The sequence below is a fragment of the Sturnira hondurensis genome, unplaced genomic scaffold (assembly GCF_014824575.4).
Source record: "Sturnira hondurensis isolate 20B ecotype Veracruz unplaced genomic scaffold, ASM1482457v3 Scaffold0010128, whole genome shotgun sequence".
Taxonomy (NCBI): domain Eukaryota; kingdom Metazoa; phylum Chordata; class Mammalia; order Chiroptera; family Phyllostomidae; genus Sturnira; species Sturnira hondurensis.
In genome coordinates, this window is record NW_028082759.1 from 39,245,618 (window position 1) to 39,258,067 (window position 12,450).

General features: G+C 36.4%; 1 protein-coding gene across 9 annotated transcripts in view; it reads right to left on the minus strand.

The window, feature by feature from the left end:
• The window catches only part of TRIQK (triple QxxK/R motif containing), a 75,462-nt gene that overhangs the window by 40,376 nt on the left and 22,636 nt on the right, over positions 1–12,450 (minus strand). Inside the window, exon 2 of one of the 9 annotated variants that reach the window (XM_037058722.1) lies at positions 9,157–9,264. The exons of 7 other annotated variants lie outside the window; for them this stretch is intronic. The gene's annotated coding sequence lies outside the window, so the exon portion shown is untranslated. Of the gene's footprint in view, positions 1–9,042; positions 9,066–9,156; positions 9,265–12,450 lie in introns of those variants that run through there. One more of the 9 variants, XM_037058721.1, reaches the window with a different exon arrangement.

The following is a 12,450-nucleotide window of genomic DNA, read 5'->3' on the forward strand; positions in this document are numbered from 1 at the left end:
ATTAAGAAAGACCAGTCAGAAAAGAATACAATATCTACAATGAAGAACATAAAAAGGGAACAAAAAGTAGGTTGGATGAAGCAGAGGATCTAAATAAATAAAATCAGAAATGAAAAAAAGTAGCAGCACCAAAGAAATAGAAAGGATCGTTAAGAAAATATTATGAGCAACCATACGCCAGCACTTGGACAATCTAGATGAATGGATACATTCCCAGAAATATACAATCCTCCAACACTGAATCATGAAGAAGCAGAAAATTGCAATAGACAAATTACAACTAGTGAAATTGAAGCAATAAACAAAAAACCTCCACCAAACAAAAGTCCTAAACTGGATGGTTTCACAGGTGAAGTTTAGCAAACATCCAAAGAAAGACTAACACATTTCTCAAACTATCACTAAAATTGAAGAAGAGGGATGACTCCCAAGCTCACTTTATGAGGCCATCATTATCTTGATTACAATACCAGATAAAAACACTACAAAAAAGAAAATCATAGGCCAATATCCCTATTGAACATATATATAAAAATCCTCAAGTAAAAATTAACAAACTGAATCTAGCAATACATTGAAAACATCATATACCATGACCAAGTGGGATTTATTCAAGGATGCAAGCTTTGTTAAATATTGGCAAATCAATAAATGTGATGAAGTATGTACACAAAATGAAAGATAAAAACCACATGATCATATCAATGATGCAGAAAAAGCATTTAATAAAATCCAGCATCCGTTTATGATAAAAACCCTCAGCAAGGTGAAAAGAAAGGGAACATAACTCAAAGTAGTAAAGGCTGTATATGAGAAACTCATAGCCAACATCATACTCAGTGGTAAAAACTACAATCACTTCCCTAAAAGCCAGGAACGGGACAGGGATGTCCACTTTAACCACTCTTATTCAACATAGTATTGGAAGTGCTAGCCACAACAGTAAGAGAAGAAATAAAAGGTATTCAGTTATATTTTAGGGAAGGAAGAAGTAATAGAGTCATTATTTGCAAATGACATGGTGCTATATGTAATGAACCCTAAAGATTCCACCAAAAACCTCCTAAAACTGAAAAATGAATTCAGTAAAGTAGCAGGATAAAAAATAAATGTCCAGAAATCAAGTGCCTTTTGTACAGCAATAATGAACTATCACATAAATAAACTAAGAAAACAACCCCATTCAGAATTGCTCCAAAAAAAAGGAAACAGAGAATATATTTAACCAAGGATGTAAAAGATCTAAACTCAAAATATTGTAAGACACTGAAGAAAGTAAATGAAGAAGATACACATAAGTGAAAGGATATACCATGTTCATGGGTAGGAAGAATTAATATTATTTAATTGTCCATACTAACCAAAGCAATCTGTGCAGTCAAAGCAATTCCTATGAAGATACAAATGGTGTATTTCACAAAACTAAACACACATGGTAAAAATTTATATGGAACTACAAAAGATCCCAAATAGAGACAGAAATCTTGGAGGAATCACAATACCCGATATATAACTATCCTACAAGGCCATAGTAAAACAGCATGATAATGACATAAAAACAGACATATAGATTAATGTAATGACTAGAGAGCCCAGAAGAAAATCCATATGATTATGGTCAGTTAATATTTGACAAAGAAGGCAAAAAATACGAGGGGTAAAGAAAGTCTACTCAATAAATGATTTTGGGAAAACTGGACAGTTATGTGCAAAAAAAGTAATATTACACCATCAACTTGTACCATACAGAAGAATAAACTCAAAATGAATTAAAGACTTGGATGTTAGACTCAAAACCATAAAATAAGAAGAAAACATAGGCAATAAAATCTCTGACATTCTCTGAGCAATATTTTTTCTGATATATACCTTCAGGCAAGGGAAACAAAATAACAAACAAATGGCACTAAACCAAATCAAAGAGTTTTATAACAGCAAAGGACACCATCGATAAAATAAAAAGACAAGCCACTAAAGAGGAGAATGTATTTGCCAACACATCTGAAAAGGAATTAATATCCAAAATTTATAAAGAACTTATACAACTCAACACGAAAAGAAAAGAATACAGTCCAATTAAAAATGGGCAAAGGACCTGAATAATCACTTCTCAAAAGAGGACATACACATGGCCAATAGACATATGAAAAGATGCTCAATGCCACTAATCATTACAGAATGCTAATTAAAATCACAATGAGGTATCACCTCACATCTGCCAGAATGGCTATCATCAACAAATCAACAAACAGCAAGTGCTGGCAAGGACGTGGAGAAAAGGGAACCTGTGTGCAATGTTGGTAGGAATGCAAACTGATACAGCCACTGTGGAAAACAGTGTGGAGTTACCTCAAAAAATTTAAAATGAAACTGCCTATGACCCAGCAATTCTACTTTGGGAATTTATTCAAAGAAAACTGAAACAGTAATTTGAAAGTACATATGCACCCCTACATTCACTGTAGCATTATTTACAATAGTCAAGTTTGGAAGCAGCCCAGGGCTCATCAGTAGATGAGTGGATTAAAAAGCTGTGTTACATTCCACAATGGAATACTACTCAGCTGTAAAAAAAGATTATACTCTTTGTGACAGCATAGGTGGATCTGGAGCACTTTATGCCATGAGAAATAAGTCAGTCAGAAAAAGACAAGTACCATGTGATTTCACTCATAATTGGAATCTAAGGAATAAAATGAACTAACAGTCAAAACAGAGAAAGGCTCATGGAGAGCAGGCTGTCAGCTGTAGGAGTGGGGGGAGCCGGGTGTGAGTGTGGAGGGATTAATCAGAAAAAACAAAAGAAAAACTCATGGATATGTACAACAGTGTGGTGATGGGGGGGTGAGGGGGATGGTGTTGGAGGAGGGGATGGGGGGATAAATGGTGATGGACGAAGACTCGACTTGGGGTGGAGAACACACAATACAGGGTACAGATGAAGTGTTGTAGAACTGTGCACCTAAAACCTGTATAATTTTGTTAACCAGTGTCACCCCAATAAATTCAATAAAAAAGAAAAACTAAAATGAAAACATACAAAGAGTAGTTTCATATTTAACCACATTCTGAGCAAGTTATTGTATTGTTCATTTACACCTTTCTTATGAAACCTATTAAGAACAAGTAAAGAAATAAGAAACCTGATGTCTTCATATATCTCTCTGCTTCTAAAAAAGAAATATTCAATCCAGGCTGTGACATTTAAATACAGATCAAAATACAGGTCATTAGAAAAAAAATCTAACCTATGACTCCAGAAAAAGAATCATCTCAGTTTTTAAGGCTAAAAGATATACCTTGCTAAGAAAACTCTTATTTAAGTATGAAATTATAAATAGGCAGAAAAGATGTTTGGTTATCACTGGATTACAACTGAGAACCAATCATGAAAACACAGTATCATTCTAAATGCAGGGATAAATAAAGTAGGAAATAAAGGAGACATGTGTCCTTGACCTTTGGAAACATTACAATGTTTGCAAAGTAATATTTTAAAAATTCAAATTGGTCATGTAATTAATATGATGTCCTTTTTCCTAGATTAAGCAAAAATCCTTAATATAAAGAACCATTAATGTCCAAGTTTGTCATTTCTTCTCTACCCAGGTTCCAATGCAGTATCAGATCCAGCTTTTAGGTCCATGATTTTGGCAAGCTCATTTACATTTTCATGAATTCACTCATTCTCTTCAATTTACCTTAAATGCCACTTCTATACTCCCCCACTTGTGGAATCTGTATTTTAATATTTCAAGCAAGGGTTCTTAATTCACATCTCAGGAGATAATTGTACATACATATAGAAATGAAGAAAGTAGTCCATTTAAAACAAAATACTCAATTTAAAAGACTAACAAAATATATACCTCTGTATCCAAGTAGAAAATGTATATCTTGACATAAATACATTGAGATAAGTCATTATATGGATGAACAAATTCCTATTGAATTAAACTGTCCAACTCAACAGCAGTCTTCCTAATGTTTTCAGGGATCAAAGTGACCACCTCGCCTTTTCCTTGCTAATTAATTTCCTTTATAGCTGCAAAGAGAGTATATAAAAACTTTAATATCTGAAAAGATTTCTAAAATCTGATCGCTTGCCAATGCTGATATAAAAAGTCGTAAGAAAAGCAACTACAGGACAGTTACATGTGTAAACCCCCAAATTCCTGTTCTAGGAAAGGAATCTCAGTGACTGGGACCAGTCCTCCAGCCATATTATGGGACTAAAATGAACAGGGTCAACAAACAGTGTTGGGACAACTGCACATCCCTGTGGAGTAGACACACACACATGCACACACACACAGACGCACACGCACACGCACCNGTCGTAAGAAAAGCAACTACAGGACAGTTACATGTGTAAACCCCCAAATTCCTGTTCTAGGAAAGGAATCTCAGTGACTGGGACCAGTCCTCCAGCCATATTATGGGACTAAAATGAACAGGGTCAACAAACAGTGTTGGGACAACTGCACATCCCTGTGGAGTAGACACACACACACGCACACACGCACACGCACACACGCACATGCACCTGGACCCTATCTCACACCACCCACAAAATCAACTGAGGACATACCTTAGACCTAAAAAACGAGTTAGAACAATAAAGCTACTAGGAAAACGATATTATTGCCATGAATTTGGAGTAGGCAAATATTTCTTAGAGACAACACAGATAGTACAGAACATCAAAGCAAATAAAGAATGTACTGAATGTCAAATTAGTTTCTGCTCATAAAAAGATACAGTGAGAAAATAAATACGTTACTGAAAGGAAGTAAATAGTTATACTGTATCTGATAAAAGAATTTGTATCCAGAAAGTATAATAAAATAAATAAAGTACGACCCAATAAAAAAATGAGTAAAAGCCTTGAGCAGAAATTATGCCAAAGAAGATATTCAAATGAGAAATAAGAACTTAAAAAAGTTCTCAGTGCCATCAGTAATAACCAAAATGCAAATTAACATTTAGATATCACTACGCACACATTACAATAGTTCAAGTAAAGATTTACCATACAGAATATTGGCAGAAAGTGAAGAAACTGAAACTCTCATATATTGCTGATGGGAGTGTGAAATCATACAACCACTTTGGAAAATTGTTTGGCAATTTCTAACAAAGTTACTACCAGCAATTCCATTCCTAAGAATTTACCTAACAAAGATAAATATATATGGCCATGGAAAAAAAGCTTTATATAAGGATGTTCATAGCATCTTGATTCATAATAGCCAAAGATGGAAAACAGCCCCAATAATGATTGCTGTAAGAACAGTGGTGAATCATTTATTCACCAGTGTAATATACTACTCAGCAAAATAACTGATAATACATAACAATGGAGATAAATGTGAAAAATGCTCAGTGGCAAAAGCAATGGCTCTTTGGACCTAAATTGAAAGGGCTTTCATCAGTTTGTAACATCATTTCACAGGTGCTTGTAACATCATTTAACAGTGATGATTGCCCCGGCTCCTTCCCTGACACACATTGAAACACTGACCCCCTATGGGTAAGGAATAAGTGAGAGGTGAGAAAGCAGAGATGAAAAGTATGGACAAATCTCTTATAAAATAAAAGGAAGGAGAGAAAGGATAGCACGTAGAGAAGTTCACACTGAGGTTGACAGATTTTTTTGGTTATGCTTTGTCTTGTTTTACTCTTGAGGGCTTTTGTTTTTGAATACAGATGGATATTTGAGCTGATCAAAATAAGTGGGGGGGCAGTAAAAAGTGAAGGCTGAAGATACAAAAGGAAAAGTAAAATATGACAGAGGTGTCCAAGTAGATAGAAAGGGACAGAATTCCATGCATACTTGAGAGAGGACTACCTCTTTAACGGGCAAGTGGAAAAGGCTAGTTAATAATACATGTAAGGTTTGAGGCTGGGTAGCCCAAATTAGAGGGAGCTCTATCTGGTCACTCTACTTCACTACGAAGTAGAAAGAAAGCAAGATTACCTCCTGAGAGTGAACTGAAAGGTGGGAAGTTCGAAGACGTGAGAGGACAGAGGCTGGACCTTACACTGTGGAAGACCAGAAAAGAGCTATCTAGGGAAAACAGGATTAATGAGAAGCACGAAGAGACCAAATTCATCTGGTAACCGTGAAACACGGCGGCCGCTAATGCCTGGTTGTAAAGAATACACTTCCCCAGCGGGCATGGCAGAAGGGCGGGAGGGCAAAGAGGTTCAGGAGACCATGAAAAGGGGGTGAAATCACGTATCACGGAGTCTAGAGAAGTGAAGAGCGTGGTGGGGGCGTCAAGTTAAACAGAAACTACATCAATCTTCAAACATGAAGATTTGGATGAGATCAGATAACCAAAGTATTGGGAGTAAAAAGAACTTATCACAGAAGAACCAAGGTTATTAATAAAGTATAAGGTAATTAATGTTATTGAGATGGAACAGGCTATATTCCAGGGTGAGCAAAGTGATAGGAAAACACTATGACAGAGAAGTTAAGGAAACGAGAGACCAGGATAATACCACATCCTACATGTAAATGAGGAAGGCAGCAGGACCGCGGCGGAATTGCGGCTACAGTAAAAGGAGACTCTAAGCTACTGTAAATGAGGAAGACTGAAGAGTGACCTGAATATCCACAGGTAGCAATAAAAAGGGGTGGAGAGCACTATAGTCAAACGGAATGAACCACAAAGGAGTTGAGTTTATTTTGTTTCATTTGTCTTGTTGGTTTTTATATGCATGGAAAAGTAAATGATCTGAAGGTGGTAATAAGGAAGTAAAAAAATAGCCAGACTCTTGATCCACAAGTATGTGGAGAACAGTTTCCACTTAAGATGGATTCAGGGACATTGTGTCTCTAAGAGAATCAGGTTTCAAATAATGTCAAGAGGTAAAAGAAATAAACACTTAAGTCCTTGAGGATGGATGGGATTCAAGAGGGATATAAAGAAAAATATAAGGAGGGATGGGAATATCAAGAGATTGGTTCGTGGAAAAAACAAATAAAACACAGAACAATGTGGGCATAAGAGTTCAGGGAGAGACAAACGGCCAAACAGGGCATCTTGGACAGTGAACGAAGGTAACAGAAGTGTGTAGCATCTGAACTACCTTATCTCAAAAGCACTGAGAACTACACTGAGTACCAAGAACTGTCAGGAGTCACCTGTGGCCTGGGGAAAATGGGGAAATCGCAGTCCCTCTGGAAAGGGTCAGTTGGCTTGGAACCAAGCATCTGAGGAAAAACTCAGGTCTCAAGAGTCTAATTAGGCGCAGATTCTCAAGCAGAGACTAGAGGCTCTAGATCAGCCCTTGTCAAAATGTGATCCATCCATCACTTGGGATGCTCATTTAAATGCACATTCCTGGGCCCCAGCACAGTCCCACTGCCTCAGTCTCAAGGACTAAGGTCTAGNAAGAGGTAAAAGAAATAAACACTTAAGTCCTTGAGGATGGATGGGATTCAAGAGGGATATAAAGAAAAATATAAGGAGGGATGGGAATATCAAGAGATTGGTTCGTGGAAAAAACAAATAAAACACAGAACAATGTGGGCATAAGAGTTCAGGGAGAGACAAACGGCCAAACAGGGCATCTTGGACAGTGAACGAAGGTAACAGAAGTGTGTAGCATCTGAACTACCTTATCTCAAAAGCACTGAGAACTACACTGAGTACCAAGAACTGTCAGGAGTCACCTGTGGCCTGGGGAAAATGGGGAAATCACAGTCCCTCTGGAAAGGGTCAGTTGGCTTGGAACCAAGCATCTGAGGAAAAACTCAGGTCTCAAGAGTCTAATTAGGTGCAGGTTCTCAAGCAGAGACTAGAGGCTCTAGATCAGCCCTTGTCAAAATGTGATCCATCCAGCCCTGGCTGGCATAGCTCAGTGGATTGAGCGCGGGCCTGTGAACCACAGGATCGCGGTTCAATTCCCAGTCAGGGCACATGCCTGGGTTGCAAGCCAGTTCCCACCAGGGGACTCACGAGAGGCAACCATACATTGATATTTCTCTCCTTCTCTCCTTCCCTTCCCCTCTAAAGATAAATAAATAAAATCTTTAAAAAAAATGTGATCCATTTATCACTTGGGATGCTCATTTAAATGCACAATTCTGGGCCCCAGCACAGTCCCACTGCCTCAGTCTCAAGGGCTAAGGTCTAGGAACCTCGAGTTTCTTGGTGTTTTTCTGTGGGTTTTTTTTTGGGGGGGGGGTGGTATTAATTTTTGAGAACCACTACTTTTTTAAAAAACATTCATGGGAAATTCTTCTGTATGCCAGCATTTGAGAAACACTATTGGAGGTAGATGTGAGGCCTGAGCAAGGGCTGTGACATCCTTTGGTGGAGGCTGAATGGGGTAGAAAGACTAAATTGTGGAAGCTTCCAGTAATTGACTGAGGCTTTAGACTTTATTCTGAACTCAACAAGAAATCATAAAAGGGTATTGGGTGGTAAGGTAACCAAATCAGACACCCTTTAATAGATCAGAGAGATAGGGAGGTTTGATAACAATTAAAACTGATGAGGAAAAATAACTGATGAGGCAATCCACGAGGGGAGCAATGCAGCAAATGCAAAGAAAGTAGTATTTGGTATTTGACTTCTCAGAATTTGGGAACAGACCAGATGGGGGTATGAGGCAGAGGAAAAACTGAAGACTAAAACTGAATAATTAAATATAGTTTCCCAGGCCTCACTCTTCAAAGATACCCAGTCACTAAGTTTGGGGAGAGGCCAAGGAAACTGCATGTTAAACCAACAACAACTCCCTTCCAGGGTTTCCAAGCTCGGCTGTTTCATGGACCATATTGGGGAAAATAGTTAGACAGTTACTAATGCCATTAACAAACACGGGTAACATAGAGGGAGAAACAGACATGAGGTAGGTGGTAAGGGTATAGGAGTGCTATAAATCTGTGTCATAAAAATGTTAATAATTGCTACAAAAAAGCAATACACTTGTCTGTCCTAAAACCTGTCAGTTGACCCAAACATAATTATATCACAAATTCCCTGGCCCCCTCCAAGAAGCACCCACAAATATTTTACTTACTTTTATTAATGCCTTTTTAATGCACAGATTGCAGTGGCATCTGGATGCACGACACACTGGAAAACACATTAAATGTATACTGCCCAGAGAGACAAAAAGCTGCCTCACACACACCATCAATAATGCTCATCACTGGGGGCTCTCTGCTTTAGCTTGGTCCCATCGGATTTTTTTTTAAATTCTGTACTTTGCATGATTATCAAAAGAATGGGCATTTCAAATCTGGGAGGAAGAAAATTTTCATCAAGTAAGTCACAATTTTCCTAAGCAAAAGAAATGATCATTACTATTTACCAGGGTTTAAATTCAGCAAAATGGGAAATGAACCGCAGCCATTTCTTCTATCATGATTTGTAAAAGGAGATAAGTTAGTTAAGCTACAATTGGCCCATGATATAACTTTTAATAGTTGATTTAAAAAGTTATTACAGACACAAATTATACTTTCTTTCCAATAAAGGTTATATCCTATATAAACTATACTACGTTCAAAAGATTTCTACAGGTTACAACAATATCATACCAAATAAATAAAACTGCAAATGCCGTTTTTACTATTGCAAAGTACCAAAGCAAGAAAAGACACATAGCCAACCAGGTAAAAAGAGCAAAGACACCTGCAATTCCAGTACAAAGCCAGTAGGGCGGAAAGATTGTTCCACTGAATGCTAGGAGCCTAACAAGCCAAGAGGAATGAGAAGCCAGAATATGTTCGGCTTCTCGGATTCTGAGGTGAAGAAAGGGCAGCTACAAATACACTTTGAACATTAAACAATCCACCTTCAGACGGTTTTTCCTGAATAGACAAAGGCTTATCAAAAATAGGGTTCTAGATCCAAAGGTCACAAAATTAGTTCTTCAATACTTGTAATTCTTTAAGCTGAGCTATTTTAAGGAAATTATATGAAACCCAAGGTTATTTCAATTATCACACAGATAATTAACTTAACTCCATCTACATGGCACCAAAAACTGGTGGGTAGTTGATTAGGGAAAATAATAAGCTCTAGATGCAAATATCTCAGATGGCATTTTTTATCTCTGTGATTCCTAAGTAAAAAATATTTTTATTATAATTCTTCAATATGCACCCCCTCTTTTTGGTTCCAGCATAATAAAACATTTGTATGATTTAGAGTTTTCAATAAGTTACTTAAGATAAAGGTTTACTAGGGAAGAAAAGTACATGTTTAATGTTTAGCCCAAATGTTAAAACGCATTTGTGAACTTCTAGTATATCTAACTGTGTTCAGTGTAGATTAAATGCTCTGACATATTCTGTATCTATCAAAATCACTACTTATAACCAAGTTTGGCTTATTCCAAGTAAAATTCTTTATTTTTTCTTAATTTACATGTATTTTACATTGAAGCAAACATGAACCAAGCCCCCAGTACATATCAGTTTTAGGACGTAAACGACGAAGTCTGAGAGGCCCACTGGAAGGCTTTTGGGAGCCTCTAGGTGTGTGCACCTTGTCAGTCTCTGACAGAAGACTTGAAATTGGCACATTCACAACGCTACTTGTCCAACTTTTCCAATTTTGCTCCTCATTCATTGAACTTTCTTGATCTAGTTTAACGGCAAGCATTACTTATGGTAATTTTAGTCATTTCAATGTGTATTATCTATGTGAAGTAATTAGGTTTCCATTATTTGACAAAAACACCCTAGGAAAAGTCACTTAAATGTACTTAAAGTGGACAAAAAATAACCTAGATTTGTCTGTCCTCCCACCCCCTCTGGCTAACTACTTTGGGAATAAGGAACTAAAAAAGAAAGTTCTAGATTGGCAAATAGGTGGTTTTCAAAAAACACTCAATGTTTGTCCTTGGGCATAACCCAAGCCTAGAAGGGAAACAACCCGCAGACAGAAAACCTTACTTTAGGCAAGTCTTCTCTACAAAAGACTGAATGACCTCGACAAAGTCAAGCTGTTTCCCTTTCTAGACAATTCCTAAATTTTCTTCAAATGTATAAACCTAGAATACATAAGCATATGTTTCAAGTCAAGGATAATTATTTCATGCCTAGAAACATATCCTTGTGTATTAGGATAGGACCAATATTAATACTACATAATTTTTAACTTATCTTCTAAAACCAATGAAAGACATGTTCACTGAGGTAAGCTTAATTTGAGAATGTAAAGCAAAAGAAACAGCTCAAGGCAACCATCGGAATGCCCTTTACGGTTATTTTGTTTCTAGTTAGTTTCACAATTCTGTATGACTTACTAAAAATAGCTTTATTAGTAAATAGAAACAAAACATGAATAGTATCTATCTAATTCATGAGGCTGCAAAAATGCATTAATTATATTGAAATCTCATGTGATAATATCATGACTTTACTGATATAAGAATATTTCAGACTAATAGTTTTCAAACAGATTATCTTATTAAAACTTCCACTTACAAACATTGATGCAAATGACATGATTATAAAACCACCAGATTATACTACCAGAGCTATACAATAAAGAGTACAGAATTTCATAATATGAGAAAACGATGTGGAAAAAAGTTAATGGGAAGAAGCATTAGGTTATTAACTAATATAACTCTACAATGTGGAAACAAATAGAAATACAGAAGGTCAATTCTAAAAAGTATATTCAAATGTTTCTAAAACAACAAATTGATACAGAAAAGAATATAACAGATATAAACCAAACACAAATAAGAAAATCAAACTCCTACTTTGTAGCAGATTCCATCCCTCATCTCCTATTCCCTAATCCCTATGATATCAAATGTGTGACGCTTTCTGTGAGGCATTTCAGTTTAAAAGATGTCCAGTACTGCTTGATCACTAGTCTTTTTAAATAACATTCCATTTCATAAGGAGAAATAATTCATAGAAAATGTAGACTTGAAATAGTCAATAAGCAATAAAAGAACTTCAAATTCCATCAATGCTATGGACTACAGAGATTAAAACACTTCAACTACAAAATATAGAGAAAGTATCAGGGTGCTGGTTACGTGAGTGTTCATTTTGTGAATACTCACCATATCAATTTCTATCCACTGTCCCTATCCTTTGAAATATTGTTGCCATACATTTTACATCCACATTCTACTTAGTCAGATGAATTCTCTTGCCTCCCACTTAAACAAAAACAAACACAAAACAACAACAAAAAAAACTTTCCTCAGATGAAGCACAGGACAGAGCTAAGCAGTGAACAAGAATGACAGAGTCAGAGTAAGCCACAGCCAATATGTTTGCTTTAAGCAAATATAGTTTAAAAAATTTTTAAATGAGAAAAATGGCTTTTATATTTACCAACATATTTACTATTTCTAGTATTCTCTACTCCTTGTATACATTAATGTTTCATTTTTCTTTTTTCATAAAATACTTCAATATTCCTTGTAATGCCAGTCTTTGGGAAAACAAAT